Below are 22,885 nucleotides of genomic sequence, written 5' to 3'. Positions count from 1 at the left end.
TAAATGCGTCACATTTAATTTTAAACAGCCATGCTAGTGCCTGCATACTGCTTTCTGCACAACTTAATGGGTTTCCTAAGTCATCTCAGCTTCTCCTTTTTCTCCTCTCTAAAAGATCCAAGCGCAGCTGTCAGGTTTGTCTTTCGAACACTGACATTGGCTATGTCAGCCAGCTCAAAAACCTGCAGTGGATTTCTACTGCCTTTGAATAAAGTAGAAGTTTCTTAGGCTGCAATTCAAGGATATGCTTGCATTATCTCAGGATGTAATTGCAAAATAAATTCTCCTTACCTGATACACTAACCTCCCTTTAAGGACCTTATTGGTTATTGGGATTACTTTAATATAGCTGACCAAAGCATAGTGGACTTGGGTGAAACACAATTATATTCCATGTGAAGAACTTATTACAGAGCATTTAAGGTTTTTAATGATCAAGTATTCATTTTAGAACAGGTCTTTTTTTTTCTTCAGTAAGTTATATGTAACAACTAGAGAGAATGAGATAACAACAAAAAAAGAGAGGGAAATAAAGGCTTGGAGGGAGATTAGGAGAGAGAGAGAGAGAGAGAGAGAGAAGAAAGATCACCCCTTTAGTTTCTTGATAAGTAATTATGCAGCAAATAAAATTATATATGATGCTTTGGGTGCCATAAACTTAACTCGTAATTGTATTATATATCTTTTTTTTTCTTTTGTTCCACTTTGGCATACCACCCTATCTGAGTACTAAATATTAATAATTTTATATATTAATGATGTTACTAAATCTACTATATTAATGGCCAACGTCCATATCCTATGAGGTAATGTAGGTCATATTATCCACCAATACCTCAAACTCAGAAAAACAAAATAACATGAAAATAATTTTAGCCTCAAGGCAAGTAGGCTCCACACTGCCCTTCCACTCTCATCTTGAACATGCTGAACCCTTCACTGTGAGCTAGAGAGACTGGTATGAAACTTACATGACTGTGAGTTCAGTCTAAGATGACTTGCAATGATGTCTTATATTTTGATGATCTCTTAAAATTAAGACTGATTTCATGCTCTCATTAACATCTGTCTTACATTTCTTTACCAATGGCGTGGTTAAATATCTTTAGTGTTATCTCTAATGCTTGTATTATTCAATATGACTTTGGTCCACAGGCCAGTGTATTATTGAACTTTGCTTTAGCTTATCTATCTGTATCAATGCCATCATGATATAAACTGTCTTAAACATGGCATAAGGAATAAATATGATATAGTTGTTTATTATTATATTATTATTATTACTATTAATCCTCTATACCTACGTGGTTAAACATTGGATCCAATATATCTAGATTTCACATTGCATTTCTTTATTTCCTTGGCACTTACAACATTCAAAAATAATAATTTAAGGCTGGAGATGGAGGTCAGAGAAAGACTGCTTGCTTGGTAAGCACAAAGTATCAATGTCCAGTACTGCAAAAATACATTGATAAGATGTGGTATATTTTAAGTGATAAGATTTCAGATTTTAACGTCTGAAAACAAAACAGCAATGTCTAGCACTGAAAAAATGCTAATATATGGTATATGTTGCACAAATCAAGACATTTTTGATTGTTGTAAATTAGGATAGATAGATAGATAGATAGATAGATAGATAGATAGATAGATACATAGATACATAGATACATAGATACATAGATAGATACATAGATTTTCTACAACCTGTGTCCATGCTTATTTAAGAATTAAACTCAAACTTCAATAACTTCATTGTTAAACTCCTGGTTCTCATTTACTAGTGTCTTTCCTACCCACCTACTAGCTTAAGTATCTTTGCAGTAAGATCTTAGAGCATGAAAATCATCTCCACCATTGAGGAAATTCTCATTTGTTTTGAGGGTAGATTCTGAATTCCCTAAGGCAATCTTTCAAAAAACTTACTTATGGATCATACAAAAAAAATTAAAATGACAGTGTCATTATAGTTTTGAATCCCCTATTTAAGAACTTTCATGAATCTAAACAGTTTGTGCTGTTATTAATCATACATTGCTGTAATGAGGACATATAATCACTGTGTGACAAAACTTTTCCTAGGAGATACAACACACACACACACACACACACACACACACACATCTATGATACCAGAGAGAAGGGTCACATACCTGTCCAAAATATAGATACCACCAAAGTCAAAATTGGTGGGCCAATGAATATAATTGGAGTTATTTTTAAAAAGCATACATGAGGTAACAACTGTTGGATCACTGAAATCCACCACAGCACACATATGTGGCAACACATTTCAGAGCCTGCAGGGCACTCAACAAGTTAGAGAGTGAACTTCCCAATTGATTCAATAGCTCTAAACCACTTCCATGTGCCTGGCTGTTTTCTGCTTCTTTAAGGCAACTGATGTGGGCTCAGAGCATGCAGCTTGACTTTTCTAAAAGTATTCTTTGTAGCTTGGCTTTTCTGAGAGTGACTCTCAGAAGTCCTTACTTTATATATGCAATTGCACAATGAGGTGTCTAGTGAAGCTATTTTGGGTTGTCAAAGGAGGTTCCTTCCAAGATAGAATCTTTCAATCTCAGTGGAAAAAGCTACACAATGATGATAATTAGGAATTAATATAGACAGACACAATATGTTTTATGTGAAAAAATAATGGAAATTTGGATGTAATTTAATTTAGTATGGTTCAACAGAAAGCTTTGAGCTCAGTGTACTGACTGCATTCATCATAGCAAAACCTCCAGAGGCCACCATCTCTAAAATTTCTCTCTTCTTGTTCTATCTCTTCACAAGCTAAAAACACGAGGGTTTTGGACAAGCAACTAAATATGACCCCTTTTCCTATACATCTAATGAAAGTAATTTCTTCCATACCCCACATAACTTATTTGTTAATAAAATCTTCTAACTCTATTTATTGGCAACTACACTGGTTCCTGTCTTCAAATATTTTTGAAAAAAAAATTGCAAATCCAGAAAAAAAGGACATTATTAAATTCTCATTATTTTGTATCTCTCTTTTTTAGTTTTTTGTTTTTGTTTTTGTTTTTGGAGACAGGGATTCTCTATGCAGTCCTGGCTGTCCTGGAACTCACTTTGTAGACCAGGCTGGCCTCGTACTCTTAAAATCCACCTGCCTCTGCCTCCCAAGTGTTGGGATTAAAGGCATGCGCCACCTCTGCCCAGCTTGTATCTCTTAAATTTGACTTCTAGTACATCCATTTTTAATTCTTCTTCTGTTTAGCTCAGAAGCACTAAATGTTTTTCTGTAGCTGCTCAAAAAAAAAAAACCTCCTTTTCCCCATCTCTGTGATTATTAATTTGGGAAAGTAGTTGCTTTTCCGAATACATAGCTTCTTATCTGTAAAATAAGGAAATCAGTATCATATTGAAGTGAAATTATACATTAAACAGAACTTGGTGGTTTTTAGCAGGTATAAAACACTCAGTAAGAGTAATAGCATGTTTATTTAAAATAGAGCATATAGATGCATGCATCAGTGACCATCATGCTGTGGCGATCACACATATATATATGCCTCTCAGGATTCATATCGCTGAGAAGTGACACCATGTTATGAAAAACAAGTTGTTATTGGTGGGTTTGGGTTTTTTTTTTCTTTCTCATAGAATCACTCTGAATGAGTTGAAGTATAACTAAGTACAATTCATTCACTTTTTTTTTTTTTTTTTTTTTTTTTTTTTTTTTTTTTGGTTTTTTGAGACATGATTTCTCTTTATAGCTCTGACTGTCCTGGAGCTCACTTTGTAGACCAGGCTGGCCTCGAACTCGGATATCCGCCTGCCTCTGCCTCCGGAGTGCTGGGATTAAAGGTGTGTTCCACCACGCCCGGCTTTTTTTTTTAAGATTTATTTGTTTATTTTATATACATGAGTACACTGTAGCTCTCTTCAGACACACCAGAAGAAGACATTGGGTCCCATTACAGATGGTTGTGAGTCCCCATGTGGTTGCTGAGATTTGAACTCAGGACCTCTGGAAGAGCAGTCAGTGCTCTTAACCACTGAGCCATCATCTCTCAGTCCCCTCATTCACTTTTGAAATTGTTTCCGAAGTAACTACTTATTTACCCCTTTATGACATTCCTAATTTGTGTTAAATGAAATAAGTAGATATTTTAAACATTTATTTAAAAATATCCAAAGTGAAAATCATCTTAGTTACCTTATATAATGAAGCATATATAATGGTTTGTAATTCTTTTATTCTTTCTTGGTGTGTGTGTGTGCATATATTTATGTATGCACAAGTTTTAGTGTGTATATGAATACACTATATAATGGTGCGCTTTTACTTGTATCCACATGCGTGTGGAGGCCCCGGTTTGCTGTAAAGGATAACACCCTCCTCAATTGTTCTACAAGTTTATTCGTTGAGTTGAAGTCTCTCAATCAAACTTAGAGCTCAACAACATGGCTAGTCTAGTTAGTCAGATTTGTTATAGGGATATAAAGTCTTTGATTTCTGAGGCTGGAATTACGGATGAGATGCCACGCCCCCATGTCATTCATACAGTTGACAGTGAAGACACCACAACCACTTGGACTCCTATGGGTTGTCTGTTCTGGACTCACTCCTCGTAATGCTCCTTATTGCTAGACAAGGCATTAATCACTTAACCATGTCCACAAGCACTGGTAGTTTATATTTCATGAATTACTACATCTGCACAGCTAAGCTCTTAAATGTTTAGAATCATCCTCAAATTTTGAGTTTACATCAATTCATGTAGGATTCATTAACTGATTCTCCAAATCTTAATTATCTAAGTAATTGACTAGCATTGCTCATGTTTCTTGAAAGACAGTGGCAAACAAGCAAGACTCTTTCCCAGAGACAGTTTGGCATCTGCAAACAACTTTGAAATTTATTTATAGCTTGCCATCAAAAAGTGACAAGGATATTTTTGAAGATAACTAGAAAATGACTTATGTTAAAATGTACTTTATGTCTGAACTAGGTGATTTGCAAAATTACTTTCCAAAATTCCTCACAATTCTGTTTATATTCGTTCAAAGAAAAGGTTTTAAAAATTCAGAAATCTATGTGACTTTCATCAAAAACTTGTGCCACTGTGGTTAAAGTTTGTAGGGTACATTCAAGTAAAGTCATAACATTTTGTGCATTAGAAAAAAAACATTGATATATTTGCTTTTATTTACAAGCTTGATTGTGATCACTATGTTTAGAATTGGAGTATGATATGAAAATACCCTTAATTTTTTTCCTCATCCTAGCAATATTATTCTAATATTGTCCTACAGTATGTTATGTCTAATAAAACCTTTTCCTGGATTTAACATAAAAAGATTGAGCTTTAAGTATAAAGTTGAGCCATAAATGGGTTCTCATGAATAAAACTGACAATCAAGCTTGGCAGAAGTCAGAATGTGCAAGTCAAATATTCATAGATGTATGTGTAGAAGTAGTAATGACAATCTTGTATAATCTGTGATTCTATTATTTCTGAGTTCTGCAATGCAAACCTGAGAAGTGCTTTGTATGAATGTGCAGTAGCTGTTTCTATGATGCATGTTCACAGTCTATTTTTTCACAATCTATTTTTTCTGTCCCCTAGATGTGTAACAATAACCCCTAATCTATGAAGCATATGTGCATTTGAAATAAGTTTCCAAATATTATGTTAAAAAAAAAAAAACAAGAAACAAGCTGTTATTTGACTTGTTATTGCATTGCTTATAGGATTGCAGGCTTGGTGAAGGAATTTCAAAAGGCATTCATAATTTCTATTTATTTTTCTTAGTTCTAGCCCGCTGTGTGTTGAACATAACAAAAGGCGTTCTTCAAGGCTGAGGCATAGGCCTTTCAAGCAAGAATCTCTCAAATCAGCTTAAGATGTTACTGTGCAACCAAGGTTTTTTTTTTTTTTTTCATCCATTTGCATTCCTTGCTGAGCTGCTCACCCGACCAGGTTATTAGAGTTGGCGGCTGCATGGTATAGATAGTGAACCTGCTGTATGTAGGTGTCCTCGTGGAAATCACCTGGGGCTTCGAGTTCTGCTGTCCTCACCTTATCACATCTGGAACACAGATTTGCTCTGCTCGTCATATTTTGGCATCTGTGAATCACCGTCATGTTGTCATATTCACAGTTACAAAGTAGCCGATGGGAAAGTTGCCAACTACTTGAGGCACTTGGAATGAAAAAAAAAAGTCTGATTTCAGCATTATTCATTGGAAATGCTATTTGTGAGAGCATTTACTTCAGTTTTTGAGAGGCTGGCAATAACTTTAATAGGCGATGCACAATCCTGCTCTTTATAAGGAATGTTCCTACATATTGAACAGGGAAGGAACCAGTAATTATCGAAAACCATGGGTAAAGTGGACAGCTAGGAACCCAGAAGGGAGTAATTATACATCTTACACTTAGACATTATCAATAGTAACTGCTAATTAAATGGACAATGGGCAAATATGTCAATATAGGTGATTTAGGATAATTATCTCAACCACATTTGGTCTCTTTTAATTTTACTTCATATTTGCTTATATAAGAATATGGATGAGCAGAAATACAAAATTGATTTGAGAGCATATAAAAATAGAAGCTGAGGGACTATCCTAAAATATTAAGGTAATAATTTCATAAAAATAAAAGACAGAAATTCGAAATAAGTTTAAACTCTATCATAACTATGCACAGATACTGCTAACAAAATTTTACAATATATTGTGTTTTATACTTAGTAATTGCTTGTCAGAACACACTAAATTCTCAAATCTCTGTTAATGCAATTTCAAATAGTCTTGAATTGAAAGAGTGACTCCTTTTTATAAATTTCAAGGAAATCTGGCAAGTCCTCAACCACACACTAAGGATCTTTCACGTCACTCTACTGATTCTAACTTCATTTAGCTTATGCCATCTCAGCTCAAACCTTTTATTGAATTTATGAATCTCTTCAAGAATAGTCCACTTGTAATTTAATACAAGATTGCTGCCATCACTGAAGGATTGGCTATGAGGTGATAACAGTGTTATGGAAAATACAAAAAAAAAGCCATTCCTTTGCAAAGAGTTATGAAGATATTTCCATAGCTTGGATTGTGTTACACATATGAAATATTTGTGAAATATTTCAGTATACAAAAGAATTTTCAAATACACTGGACCACAAGCATTTTTAACAAGCAGTACAAGGACAGACAGTTAATTTTGTTTGGGGAATCCACATTCAATGAAGAACATCATGATGGCCCTATAGAGAGGTGAAAGTTGTTTTCTGTACAAAAGAATGATGTTTTAGGCTTTTATCTAAGTGCCACTGCAATACTTTTCTCCTAATCATGCTTTGAAAACCAACCACCACAACTTATACCTTTATAATTTAGAACTCCTACCTGTCTTGTTGACATTAATGCACTCTTGTTTTAGAGATGATTCTCAAATTATTCTCAGGCAAGTTTTGGATATTCAGGTTCCTAGGAAGTAGCCCCAGGTTTAAAAAAAATGTATGGGGTTTTAAAGTGTTTAAAAAAATATAAACATATTATGTAGCATGAACTTTTGTAATATGTTAAAGAGTGATGTCCCTCAAGGAAAGTATTTTGAAAATGAAGCTTTTCTTTCTCTCTCTTCTCTCTCTCTCCCTCTCTCTTCCTCTCTCCTGCTCTCTCTCTCTGTCTCTGTCTGTCTGTCTGTCTGTCTCTCTCTCTCTCTCTCTCTCTCTCCACAAACACACACACACACACACACACACACACATGCACACTCACCCCTACAAATGTTTAGAAACTTAGGATATTCCACTACAAAGTTTCCAGTATCCATGACCAGGGAATGAGGAACTACTTGTCTACTGTGGATTGGATTCCAGTGTGTAAGCATTGCAGTCAACATGTTCTCAATCCAGGCTCACTAATGGCAATGCAGACAACAGCCGTGCTTCTGTAAGTGCAAGGAGATGAGCATATTGGAATAGTGACCAACCTCAAGGAGACTCTACCACTTTACAATAATCATTTGTGGAGACCAGCATCTAGCCTTCTGTAGACTAGCATATAAAGCCAAACCTCAAACACAGCACAACATATATCTGATACTTAAAACTATCTATTGCTAGAATCTTGTTTATACCAAATGATTGGCTAACGTAACGTATCATAGGGATTTTTATATTTTGACTATTCCATAATTGTTTTTATTTCTGATATAATATGATTGGATCTTGGAGTTGTTTTCTCTTTGTATTTTGCTAATGAGAATCAGAACCACTCATGAATTCTTTGTCCCACGGTTAACAACATATTGCTCATGATTGCAATCCATCAAAATTTCACAAAAATCTCACCTTTTGGTCTTCACGAACTCATTCTCCTTTTCAGTTTCTAAGTTTAGAACCCCTGAAGTGATCCCTTTATTCAGTTTTTTTCTCTTTTCATAGACAGACTTATTTTTGCCCTGATGCTAAACTGTAGTTTTACCTTTAAATATCTAAATATGTAATTCAAGGATTCTCAAATTGAGTTACAGGTATATGCTTCTTCCCTCCCCATTCATCATCCTGTGTGTCTGGAAATACTTTTGTTTCCCATGAGTGCATAATTTTGTTCACTAAACAGAAAAAATAGGAAGAAACACCCTACACTGCAGATGTACACAGATGCCCCTCGCCAAACATCAGTAGCACTGGGGTTGAGAAACAAACCAACTAAATATTGTATCACATTGAATAATCTGCTCTAACCATATCTATGTAATAGTGTATAAATTATAAGTGGTCCTCATACTTGCTTACTCTATAATATAAATCTGTAGTCATCTTTCCACATATGTTTTTTCTTCCCATTCACACATTGCAAAAGAACTACATAATCTGAAATTTAGGAGCTTCATTTAATTGCTCTCTTCTCACCAATCACCAATCTTTGGTAGCTCCTCCATCATTTATTCTGACCTTATCTCCACTGAGGCCACCATGTCTCTCTCAACCCTTCACTCCCATCACCTCTTGCTTTGTCTACTGCAATGGCTTTTGTTTCCTCTCCTCCCTCTGTTCCCTTTGATATTTGCTGTCCATTCACACAATACCCAAAAGGATTGCTATAAAAGAAAAAAATTAACTGCATCACTATTCCTTCCATATTTACTGTAACCATTTGTTCTAAGAAAGTGGTCTCCAAGGTGAAGATTGCTTCCTAGGCTGTCTTTCACATCTCATTTATGTGTCTCTGAATCATCTTTCTTCTCACAGACTTCAACATTCCTTTCCTTTAGTCAGGCTTTTGCTCTTCTGTTCAATTCATGCTGCAATGCCATGCTGCCAACTTTTCCCAGACACACTGATTCTTTTCATATATATTTTATCCTACAATAATTGTCACATATTCTGAGAAAATTTCATGACCATGCAGAATAAAATGGTTTCTGTCACTCTCTGGTGTTGCAATGTGTTGATTTTTTTTCTTTAATCTCTTCCACAGTGCTTAGGACAGATTTGTTCTTTTTCTGTCGCCATTCTCAACATGAAAAAATTCAGGGCCCATGATGTCTCTTCCTGTACTTGGATGTCACTCATCTGTATTAGTTATGCTAACTGGACCTTTCAGCAGTATACTTAATGAGATATGAGGCCCAGCCATTAAAAAGACAGACATGGTAGCTTATTCTGGAGGGATTGATTGTAAATGTGAACAAAACTGATTTGGAAACAGGCATAGACAAATATATGGTAATGGTAAGAGCTATTCTTTATAGAACTTTGTTTGCATTTGAATTAAAATAACATGATTCCCCAAATCTCACTTGTCTTGTTATCCTTTTATAGAAATAACCTTATATTGAGAATACAGTATTTATCCCTATTTACTTTCTGAATACGTTATAAGCCACTGACTGGGACAGAATGGTAACTTTATGCCAGGCACAACATTGTGCTATAGCATGTCTTTCTATCCAGAGTGCCTCTGTGATTCTATATATAATTTGGGATAACTATTTGCCTTTAATATTTTTCATGCTAACCTATTTTCTGCTTATTTCTATGTAATTATTGTGCCATTTCTTCTCTAGAAAATGATAAGGTAACATTATATGTATCATTTGATATTTTTGTAACTAAAATAAAAAAGTAGACTGGCTTCAAATACTATAAAAACTAATACACACGAGAGAATAATGATGTGCCAATTTTCTAATAACTCCACAAATATAAACTCAGGTATTCTTCCCAGTATCTTTATAAAATAGTGAATTATATTTTCTCTTTTTAAAATTTAAATATAACCAGAAAGAAAAAAATGTTACTTAATAATGATCAGTAAACTAAGTATTAAGATGTCTTTAGGTTCAGGCAATTTGACTCTCAGGTTAGTATTTGTAATGAAGTCTCTTTAGATGCATATAATACAATTGAATTTTAAAAGAAATTTACACTTTTGAAAAGACAAATATTTTATATTGTGGAACTTTTTAGAATTCTGTAAGCTATCCTACTGCCATTCACTTTACACAATCAACCACATTTCAACCCTTCACTAACTTTAGTTATAAGTAATATTTCTGCTTTGGGATATGCATGATAAATTCTCTTTTTATCCTTTATGAGACTGCAAGACTTTAGATGAATATACTAACATATCTCTGTATATTAGAGTGAAGGAGAATGAAAACCAAGAAAATAGATTATTCTACCAGTGAGTTTCGGCAGTATAATGGTCTATTTCTAGCAACCAGCAAAATAGACATTACATGGCATGCTCTAATTTCAGATAATCTTTTAAGGTTGGTGATGACTAAGAATTCAAATAAACTGATATAAACAAAATTTAAGACGAAAGTGATTTCAAGATTCTTTTAATTGTCCTTTCTACCAAAGGGAGTATACTTGCTGTTTATAACTATGAAAAAAACATGGTAATTTTCACAAAATGTGGAAGAGTCCTCAGGTTCTGCTACAGTGGATTCGCATAACAACTGTGAACTTCACAAATAAAAATTTACATTAAAAAAAATTAGAGGCCAAACTGAAAGAAAGAGAATTGAAAATACAAAGTTGGATACAAATGTCTTTCTAGGTAACCAATTCAACTGTAAGAGCCACCTGGCTCATTTTCATGCTTCATATCCGCTGTCCTCTATCTAAATAGACATAGACATGGACATGGTTTTTGGTTCCCTAATTAAGTAAATCAGTGTGGACTTAGAGGGCAGAGCTACATATCCATTTACATTTTGCTTTGTGATGAGTTATTTAGCCACTCCTGATTAATTTTCAAAAGGATTTTACACCAAGGTTAGATAAAATGTTCGTTGATGGGTTTCTCTGTCTTCTTTGCTCAATCTAAAGTGCATAACTATTTTACATAATCAAAACGATAAATGTCCTCATTGCTTTACCAAGTAAGAAATCATAGTTGTAGCTACAAGTGTTCTAAATTACAACATCAGTTCTGTGAGTAATGACATTTAAAGCAGAGGAAACAGGAGTACTATCTCTCCTTTATAGTATAGGTACTGTAATATCTTCAAACAAGCACAATATGTTCATGTAAATTTCCTGTATTACAAATAAGGAGAAATCTATTTCATCACTAACTGTCTATTGTCTATCTATCTATCATCCATCTATCTATGTATCTATTTATCTATCTATCTATCTATCTATCTATCTATCTATCTACAAATCTATCTTCTTCCTCTTTCTCCATATATTAATATATATAATATTATATTGCATATGATACATTGTATAAAGTCATAGCTGACTCACCACATATCTAAATATATCACTGTGTTGTTCCAACTATTGAGAACGTGATGGACTTTGGAATTCTAATACTTGAGCAAGTTGAGCATAAACTTGCATTTCCTATCTTTTAATTTTATTCTCCTTTTTATTATAATCCTCATTTGGTAAGTGGTTCATTAGTCTTTCAACCCAAAATTTGGAGATATATTCAAAAATATATTTTGCAAATCTCTGTTCTTATGCAGCCAAAATATCTATCAACTATGCCCGGTAATCCCTTAGAACTCCGTTGTTTTATATGCCATTGCCATAATAGCAGTTAAGAATCCTACCATTGCAATTACTGTCTTGTCTCAATATGCCTAAGCAGGTCTGCTTTTTTTTTTTCATGGTTTCCATTCTCCATATTTCTCGTATGACTTTGAAATTCGTGAGTTTGTTCTTGTACTAAAATGAAATTGTATTTCTTTCAATCTAAAATATTTGGAACACCTTGACAGACTGTAATTACCTTGACCTACGACTTTGAATTCCTATCTCTCTGCAAGGTCTTCGACAATTTTGTTCAAAACTGTCTACTTGGCAGTAGTCTAGCCTATGAGGTTTCCCTCTGGGCTTGGCCTTCCCCTATTTAATTGCATCTGGCTGAATAAGGTGAAACAATAAATAAAACAGCGGCGAGAATTAGAACAACAACAATAATAGATTTTTCAACCCCAAACATTAAAAAGGCAATCTACCTTACACAGCCAATAATGGATGTAAAGCATGTACTCACATACATTACAATAAGTTGGCACCCTAACCAGAGAACCAAACATCAAAAAGGAATAGTGTATCTGTTAGGAGCTCTTGCTCTACGAACCATCTCTACAGATTATTCATCTGGAGCCTCAACTTTTGAGTACCTTACACTAAAATTTTCCCAGAGGACTTTTCTCTGATCTTGCTGCCAAGGAGGTGGAAAGGACTTTTAATTTCTGAGCATCTACTACTGTTCTATTCTTATATCATCTATTCCTCGTCTACACTTTTCATGCCTGGGTCACCATTGCACATTTAGGTACAATATTAAATGATAGCTGCCACAAAATTTAGCTAAGAATCAGCCAATGAAGGTGATTGTGTTGGTGGTTAGAGAATAGTTGGCAAGATGCAAAGAAATATTAGCAAAGGCTTGCCCAGAGAAGATGCTATGATATGATTTGCTTGGGGCTTCTGATTGATGCTATCATCTAACTCTTTATACCAATCTAAATTTATTGCTTGCTGGTCTAATTTTGTTTGAGTATGTTGGTCAATTTTATTTGAGGAGTTAATACTCCTCAGCTATTTCTATGAAATACATTTAAGAATTAAATGTAAATTATAAGTTATCTCCATCCGGTAGTTAAGAAAATGCACCGGTACTCTCAAACAGACCAATCCTGGAACACTTTGTTTTGACATCCTCTATCCTTATTTCTTTTGTTATATCTTAAAAGTCTCCTGGTTTGGAGAGTTAAGTTTATGTTTCCTCTGTTATCCCTGAAGAAAACATGAGATCACAAACTGTCTCCCCACTTGAAGAAGGAAGTTAAACATATAATCATGAGTATATTGTATGTGGACTCAACTAGGAATTCAATTATGGAGGAAGAGACGTTTGAAATCCTGATAGTGTTCAAGACTTTTTTCAGGTCTTATATTCAGGTCGCTGATCCATTTTGAAATGATCTTTGTGAAGGGACAGAATAGAGAAGAAAGGAATGAAGAGGGAGGAAGTGAGGGAGCAATGGCTCACAGGTTTTTCTCATATGTGCAGAGAATATGCAAAACAAGAAGAAAAAGTCTCTGGATAGAAGGGGAGCCGAATGTCCAAAGCACATGATGAACATGTGTGAAAATATCTATGTGGAAACCTTCCTTTATGAGATGAATGCATGCTAATGAAAATGGCATTAAATAGTACAGGAAGCTTTTACCCTTCATATTTATTTGATGATGAGCAGAGACTAGTCTTGTGACTGAAATAGGGAGGCTAGAATTCAGGAAGAGAAAAAAGGACAGTGTCTCTCCACTATGTAAGTACATTAAATTGTAGAACTCATGGGATTGTTGCTCCTGAACAACAAATCTGGGAATCCTGTCAAGCATTTTCACATCCATTTTATGATGAGTTACAAGTAGGATTGTGGCTACTTATATATGCTTTCTTTTATTTTCAAATTAAATTTTATTTTATTTTCACTTTATATCCCACTCACATCCCCCTTCCCTGTTCTCCCTCCCACATCCCTTCCCCCAATACCCTGCCTTCTCCTCTGAGCAGGTGAGGGCCCCTGAGTGCACCCCCCTCCCCCCCCCCCCGCCCCAGTCCTAGCATTTCAAGTCTGTGCGAGGCTAGGCGCTCCCTCTCCCATTGAGGCCAGACAAGGCAGCCCAGTTAGAAGAACATGTTCCATGAGCTGGTAACTGCTTTTGGGATTGCCCCAGTTCCAGCTGTTCAGGAACCACATGAAGGTCAAGCTGCACATGAGCGGGGAGGCCTAGGTCCAGTCCAGATATGTTCTTTGGTTGGTGTTTCAGACTCAGAGCTCCAAGGGTCCACGTTCCTTGACTTCGTTGATTTTTTTTCTCTGGAGTTTCTTTTCCCTTTGGAGCCCACAATGAGTGACTTTAACTGTGAATCACTACCTTGAGGAAATGGAACCTAAAGAGACCACCTCCTGTAACCTGATAGGACCCCAAGTGGAGTGGTAGGAACACTCCACCCACAATACTTTCAACCCCAAATTTATCCTGTCTGCAAGAAATACAAGCACAGGGTATAAAGCAGAGATTGAGGAAATAGCCAATCAATAACTGGCCCAAATTGAGACCCATCCCATGGACAAGCACCAATCCCTAACACTATTGATGATTCTCTCTAATGCTTGAAGACAGGGGCATATTGTCCTCTGATAGGCTCCATAGAGCAGCTGACTCAGATACATACACCCACAGCCAAACAGTGGATGAATGTTTTGGGCTCTTATGGAAGATTATATGCTTCCTTTCAAGAGAAAGCAATATACTGATATCTATGGGGAGATTACAACTAGTAAAGCCACACGAGGAAGGAGAAAATTGACAAAACCCCTTAGTTTGCTAAAGTGACAATCATGATTGGATATGGTAGAAAGTTCACAGTAACAGGATAACAGACGCAGCGAAATTGTTGTTTATCTATTTGTTAGCAAGTTCTTTGCCAGGAATTATCAGTATTAAACCTGGAATTGTCATTTTGTGTTCTTCTGATTGTATATATTCATACCAGAGAAGACATGTAAAAAAGTCATCTCTACAGACAGGCAAGCATTCACATTTATTGTTTTATTGACTCTTAGCCAAGATGCTTCAGGGAAAGCATAGACTGAGAGTATCCCAGGACAAGCTCATGACCCTACTCAGGCACCCTTAGAGGAAAAGCTCTGTCCAGCAGTAAGAATCCATGGAGATATGCCAGACAGCTCCAGCTCCGCTGGGCACCCCTCCCTTTCTCGATCTTATTAGCCAGTCAATCTAGAGTGAGATTGAGAAGCAATTTTGTTGCCCTGACAATTTAACACTCAAGTGAACTCAGATGAGTTTCCCACCGGAACTTCCTCTGTTTACAAATTAGTATCTGAAAGCTATCAATCTTCTAAGGATTTTGATTTTATTCTCACGATACAACCAAAAATTTTATATGGACACATACATAATAACAACTCAAACTAGATGAAGCATCCATGCCAGAAATCATGATGAACACAGTGGAAAACTTGTGCATGTGAAGTTTTGCACAGACCAACAAGCAATGTTCCTGGAGGAATCGCAGTTCATAATCTCTCCACTTTGAGATGACATTTCACATGCTAGGGAAAATAAAGGGCCATTAAAAGAGCTTCCGCGGCAAATGTTTTCTTCCTGTTCCCAGGAAGTCACTTCCCTGCCTCCGATAAGGACTAAGTGCCATATTGATCCAGTGCAATTTGTTCCACATACTTGATTTGCTGCATATAACATATGCTTCTGCCTATTGTATCTCAGTGATAATCGTGAAGCTTCATAAATAAAACTCTCAAGCGTTAATGATGTTCAGTGACACCAAGAACTTATATGAGAAATTTAAATAACTAATGAAATGCTTAAAAGAGTGTGTTTTATGTTAATTATGTCTTTCTGGTGATGCTTATTTTTATTTGATAAAAGTCAAGTTGCCCACTGCATGTAACCCTTTAACTTTCTTGTGGAGATGTTAATTCTCATGCTTCTCATTATACACAGTGAGTGGAATATGTTCTAGTCTATACCCATGACCTGGATAATATGCATCGTAATTTCTGGTTTTGCTCTCAAACATGAAACTCATTAGCTCTTGTGGTTTTGGTGCACATGCACTGATCAGAGAAGCATTTCATTATTAAAACCAAGGAGGTTATTTTTATTTTGCAGAGAAAAGAAAGTAAATGCGATTAGAAAAAGTTTTTGCAAAGTTGCCCTGCAATGGTGCCAAGTATAAAAATAACTTTTTATGTAATTTACTGACTACCAATAAATAATGTGTTTTATTTTAACAGGTGAATTGCTACCAGGAGCCAGTTTTCCTTTAAAACGTAAGTGCCTTTTAAGAAACATTGTATAATAGCATCATAATTTCTGATTTATAGTCTAGAAGACCGTATTAATTTTAAAGCACCGTGGCTGACAGCTGTGTTGTTCAAAGGCAAGGATATATAGCATTAATTATCTTAAGTTCTAGATTATAGTGCATGATGCTGACATTATATAACAAGGACAGACAGGCACATTTTCTATCTTCATGAGAAATATTAATTAACTTGGCAAGCTTCAGAAAGAAATACCTCTTGAAATACAAAGAAATATGGCTCGGATGATCACATTTGTTTCAGTTCTTATTGGATTTATATAATTTTCATGGAAATTACTAGTAACTTGAGTCATGTCCATGTTTTTTTTTTTTCCACTATTTTTTCCTTATTGCGTGGTTGGGTTTTATCCATTCTGAATACTAAAAATGGTTGTGTGGTCAAGTTATTGCTGAAGCAAGGCTATATTTTCTTTACTTGAATACATATAATGTTAAATTTAGTAATAGATTGATTATATTCCACTCTTACTTAAGTCATAAAACAGATTCAATTGTGTCAGTTTATTTACAAGAACTCTAGAGATTAACAAGTAAATAGGACATTTATGTTGAAAATGCTGTTATGATGATTATTTATTATGTACAGAGTAATGAACAGATCATGGGGTTATTTCTTGCCCAGCCACTCCCCAAAAGCAATTAAAACATTATAAAGGTATTAACATATGTAGTCTACGAGTAAAGCTGGCTTCTTTGAAACGTTGTGTTTGGTGCCTTCAACAGGCTGGTGAAGAACTTTCAGGGTGAACATGTCTTTCTCTTGATATTAATTATAACTTACTACACTTTGTTGGTGCAGCATGATTCTCATTTATGTCTTACATTTATACATTTTATTCCGAAGCTTCTTCTTTGCAATATTTGAGGCTCATTTCTAATTATACTGGTTGAATTTTTCTATATTTAACTTTGTTAAGAGTTAAGATCAGCAAACTAAGGTACTATGACTCATCATCTGCCTAATCATTTTGTGCTTATGTGTTGTTGTTGTCAACACCAGGCAATGTCAGGATATCAGCCTGGTGCTCAACATACTAACTGTCATGTCAACTTTTAAATGTGCTTAGCAAACAAATGCATTTTACCTGTGCTTTACAACTTCAAAACACTCCTCTCTGCTGCTTTAAAAGCCCTTATACTACTTTGTTCTGAGCTCATAAAACTGTTGAGTAACTGACCAATAATTTAAATTTAAAAGTCCAATCACAAAATTCAGACACTTGGTGGATATTGGATGTACTAAAAGTGCAGGGAACTTCTTTGCATGAGTTTAGTGTTAAATGTTGTGAGTATATGATCAGGAGTTGAAGCAAGTGTTCCAGGTAGATCATGCAACAAAGGTAAAACAGGCAGAAATTTCCATGTTGCATGCAGATTTAATGGTTTTGTGCTTAATTTCTAAACTGTAGACCAAGCTGCCATGTTTCATATCTCTGAAACCTTGAATATGTTCCCTGAGATCTCTGAGATATTTTGAGCAATTGTCAAACTAGGTATAACAGAATCTATTGTCCAAGATGACTTTAAAGATGCTGAAGATGATGTTTCTATTTTTTTTTCTATATTCAGTGAGAACCTTTTGTTCTGTGTGACCACTACCAGGCAAAGTCCATAGTGGTTCATATGATTAATGTTTATATTTATGAAAGTCTCCTTTGTTTTCTGCTATGTAGACCAGCTTTTTCTTGAGTGTGCTTACTTATTAGGATACTAACTTTTCAAAAAAAAAAGGTAGAATAATGATCCATTCTATACAGTGTAGCTACATTCTTTTGCTGATGTCTATATATGAAGTGAATAGACTTACAGACCTTTAGTGAATACTTCTAACTCTCAGTATCATAACTATTTATTACATTATTGAGATAGGATAGGCACAATCAAAATTAAAATCAAAATTAACGGCATGCCTTTCCATTAAAAATAATGTGTATTTAGATGGCTGTAATTCCAGGATCAGGTAGCATTCACCCATTTGCCACATGTTTGTTTTGGCAACTATCATATAAAATTATGGAAACAGAAAAGAAATGAGCATGTACTCTGCATACAATTCTTCCAGTTCTTATTAATCAATATCTCTACTTAAGATATCCTGAAAGCTAATGTTCTGTGTAACACACTAAAGCTTGGAACCAGCCTTCTCAGAATTGTATCTCTTCTAATTGCAGTAGTTTTTCCACAAACTCATCTGGGTAACACCATAGTGGAATAGATGAAAAATGCTGAAAAAGTCAGCTATACATTGATACCTTGCCTTCTAATCACATTATATCTTTTAACTCTCCTGCCAGGTATTTTCCAGTTCATTTTATCTTCCCAATTCCCACCAAAACTTTAAGGAGAATCTGTACGTTAATACTGTTAGGCTTGTCATTTGTTTTGCATACTAGCCAAATTTTTTCTACAATGGAAGAAATTGTTGCTACAATTTTCATCAGAAAACTGGGAAACTGATAAAGAGGTTGCTTGGCCAAAGTCAGAAGGGCAAACCTGGGGTTAATTCTGGGTGCCTGACACTCAATATACTATGAAGATACCAATAGCATTCTGTCAGCTAGAGGGAAATTAGTATGTCATTTTCCTTCTATGGATGTATTCATGCATATGGAAAAATGAGAGAGGAAAACATAAAAATGTGGTAATGATTCAATATGCCAGACTCCCACCAGGCTGCTTGCCAGGATAAACTCAGCATTGACAGGGAGTTTTAAATTTTTTTTAAAGCAAACCTGAAAATTGTTTACAAATTGTGAGATATTCAGTGAAAAATAGACTTAGGCTTGATTAATGCTATGTCTACATGGTCCTTACAAAGTACCTAAGAAAGTGGAAACTTTATGTGTCTCATTTTTCTGGACATAGATATTTAATTCTGGTGACTAAGAAAAAAAATGTGTCCTCTTGAGAGTATTCTGAATTGACATGGAAAAGTCTTCCTAAGTGCTTTCAGAATAAAGAATTGAAAAGTATTGATATTTGTTCATTTTTATCCTGAAGCTTTAGTGTTGATCTGTTTTCAGTTATTATTGATATTATGTTACTGAAAACAGCTGTCAGAACATTATTTTACTCTGACCATCAATATTAAAAGGTCTAATGCTCTGCCTCATTCTTCTTGATCTAAACTTACTAATTATATCCATCATAAAACTATTTATTTACAAGATAAATGGGTGGTTTGTTTTGGTTTTTATTTACTTGATTGCTTTAACAGTTCTGTTAAGTCCTGTATTGATAAAAATCACATAGTTATATCAAAATGATCAGAAGCATAGGATTATCCTTGTCGTGACAGCCACACAATAAATTTAGCTAAGTTCATAGGTTTAAAGTTGGGTACAAAATCCTTTATGAAGATTGCTATAGTGGGAGAATATCCGTAACCTTAAGATTTTGTAATCCATCTTACTTTTGATAACTCCAGTACTTTCTTAAGTGTACATTTAACATGTCCTTTCTCACATACAGTCTTCAAAACCAAGACTATGTGTTATTAGTTTTCATGTTATATGCAAAGGTCCTTCTCCATGTCCTGCTGATTTTTAAATCTCTCCAAATCAGCAACCAAACAGACAATGTAAAAGAACATTCCACTAAATTGCCCTGGGCCAATCACACTTCTTTTTCATTTGTGAATACATTTTACTTTTATATTTTTTCAAAGTCAAGATACGCTCCCAAGCTTCTTTGTATTGTAATAAACTTATGACAACTAAATTTATAATACCTCTTAAGATAAATATTTGAAGCACAAAGTGTCAGTTATACTGTTGTGGGTTTTATAAGTCTTTGAAAAATTCATATGAACTGCCTTAATCATATTCATTTTATCCTTTGCCCAATCTACCTTCCCTCTGCTGCCCTGCACATTTTGGCATCTCCCTCCACCCGCATTACGTTTCTCACTTCTTTTACAAGATTACCTTGCAGTAGACATGCTAAGCCTCTGTCTACTTGTCTGTTCACATTCTCTTCTGTGATATTGCCTTTATTAAGATTTGCGTTTTATAGGAAATGAAACTAAACCTTTTTATTCTTTCTTACTCTATGTTGTATCATACTGTTATTCTACAAATGACTGTTATTTAACATAATTTAATATGCTGATAGTATTTTAGAAGAGTGCATATGATAACTTTTTCTTGCCAGGTCCTAATATTTTCTATTATTTTTTAAAATAGCAATAATATAAACACACACACACATACACACACACACACACACAGATATATATATATATATATATATATATATATATATATATATATATATATATATATTATAGTGTAGAATTTTCTACAATATATTTTATAGAGGAATTTTAATCCTGCAACATGGCTCCTCTGGCCAAGGATCATATCTAAAGATATGATCAAGCAGCAATACAGACAGGCTCTTAATATACAGTTTTGACCCCAAGCAATGGCATCTAATTGAAGGGCAGACAAAGTGATGAATCAGAGAAATATTTGACAGAATGAATCAGAGATAGGATATACATAACTCTCATGAGAACAGAAGGAAAGAGGGGCTACTTAAAGAGCATTGAGGGAAAGAGAATAAAATGGAATTGAGCTCAGTGGTGTTCAGTTCAGTTTTTGCAGTTTAGTTCCATGCAGTTCAGTTGAAAGCAACTGAACTCCGTTCAGAGTAGAGCAGTTGAGATCATGACATCCAGAACCTGTCTTTTGAAGCAGAGCAATTAATTCAATCAGAAATAGAGAGGAGTCAATTGGAATCAGTCAGGGTGGAAGAGTTTAAGCCATAACAGCTCAAATGAACCAGCCAGCCAGAGTTCTGGAAGAGATAGTCATTCAGCAGTAGTTCTCAATGGGTGAAATAATGTAGACCTAGGTTAGCAGATGGAGGCTGGAAGCAGAAGCCTTCAAAGTCCATAACTGAAGATTTAAAAGTTTGCAGGTTTAGGCCTAGGGATAGTTAAAAACACAATGGGCCATATTTTTGTAAATATTAGGTATGTCTCTCTTCTCTTACATTTCAATATTTTGACCATGTTAATCTCTTTCAATTTCTTCCATATATCTATCCCCAACCTGTCTCCCAGTTTGTATGTTCTCTCTGAACAAACAAATTTTAAAAACCATAGTAGTCTAGTTTATGCTTGTCAATTGGTCATGATGTAACTATTTCCCTGGAGTGTGGTAGATATAGAAGTATTTTTCTACTGGGGAAAATAATAAACAAATACTTTTCTCCACTCAGCAATGGAATGGCATTCACTCTTTAGGTATGGGACATCCAACCAATCTTCACTCCTTTATCTGGGATTTTGTCTGGCTTGATCTTAAGGAAGTCTTATACTTGCTGTCTCTGTGAGTTCACATGTGCATTGACCCTGCGGAGTCTGGAAAGCATGTTTCTATAAAGTCATTCACTCTCTGTTGTTCTCATAATTTTTCTGATACATTTTCTAAAAGTATTAAATATATAATCAGTTTAGGGATGAGCATTTTAAAGATTCTTACTCTCTATCTAGTGGCTGGGTGCATATGAGAGAGGGAGGAGGGGCAGGGAAAGGGGAAGGGAGAGGGAGAGAGAGAAGGATAGAGAGAGGGATAGGGAGAGGAAGAGAGGAGAGGGAGTGAGTGAGAGAGAGAGCAAGAGAGAGAGAGAGCAAGAGAGAGAGAGAGAGAGAGAGAGAGAGAGAGAGAGAGAGAGAGAGAGAGAGAGCAAGAGAGAGTGGTGTGTTTATATGTTGCATGCCTGTTCCTTGACAGAAGCAGCATCTTGAAGAACATTGAGTAAAGCACTAAACTATGGGTAAAGCTATCACTAGGAGAGATTTTTCATTCATATATCCAACATAAAATAAAAATGAATAAGCTTCAATTTTAACAGTAAATTGTTTATTATAGGCATAGCACCAAAGGGAGTTAGTGACTTAGGCATGAATGCTAGAAAGGCAAATGACATTTTCCTACAATCCAGTTGTAACACTCTTTGAGATGACCACTGACACTACTTCTCTGTGATTTACTAGAGTCTTTATGATGTATTCATTTTGCTTAAAAATGATATTACAACTCAGCAGTTACACTCAATACTGTTTCTTTTAAATTGACCATTGTCGATCTTCTTTGCTATCATAGAAACCACAGTGCTTACTGGACCTTTGTCCTCTTTCAGATGGATGAGTAAGAAGACCTAACAGATGATCATTCAGCAGCAGAGGAGGGAGACCAGTTAGTTATATCCATAGCTCTCTCTCCTCTTGTGTGTTCTCATTCCTCATGAAGCATATTACCTAATCAACCATCTTTTGTGTTCATTCAATCATTGCCCTACCTGTGCCTCTGCTGGTCTCAGAGGTGACAGTACTTCTGAACTCCGAAGGCATGTACATACTCTGCATCCACCTCTAGCAATGAATCCTCACTAGACCTATCTTACAGTTATCCTAGTCTGTGGGAGGTGCTATTTGTTTCCACTTGAGAAATTGAATCT

General features: G+C 35.2%; 2 long non-coding RNA genes across 2 annotated transcripts in view; one reads left to right on the top strand and one right to left on the bottom strand.

The window, feature by feature from the left end:
* 1700019L22Rik overlaps positions 1-22,885 on the top strand; it is a 799,537-nt gene that overhangs the window by 485,939 nt on the left and 290,713 nt on the right. The window contains exon 5 of the long non-coding RNA XR_003947392.1: positions 16,326-16,361. This is a non-coding gene — a long non-coding RNA (RIKEN cDNA 1700019L22 gene). The remainder of the gene's footprint in view (positions 1-16,325; positions 16,362-22,885) is intronic.
* The window catches only part of Gm2516 (predicted gene 2516), a 47,978-nt gene continuing 40,498 nt past the window's right edge, over positions 15,406-22,885 (bottom strand). The window contains exon 6 of the long non-coding RNA NR_046067.1: positions 15,406-15,620. This is a non-coding gene — a long non-coding RNA (predicted gene 2516). The remainder of the gene's footprint in view (positions 15,621-22,885) is intronic.

The sequence above is a fragment of the Mus musculus genome, chromosome 8, assembly GCF_000001635.26.
Source record: "Mus musculus strain C57BL/6J chromosome 8, GRCm38.p6 C57BL/6J".
Classification (NCBI taxonomy): Eukaryota; Metazoa; Chordata; class Mammalia; order Rodentia; family Muridae; genus Mus; species Mus musculus.
The sequence above is the reverse complement of the archived record's forward strand: the minus strand, read 5'-3'. Positions and strand labels throughout refer to the sequence as shown.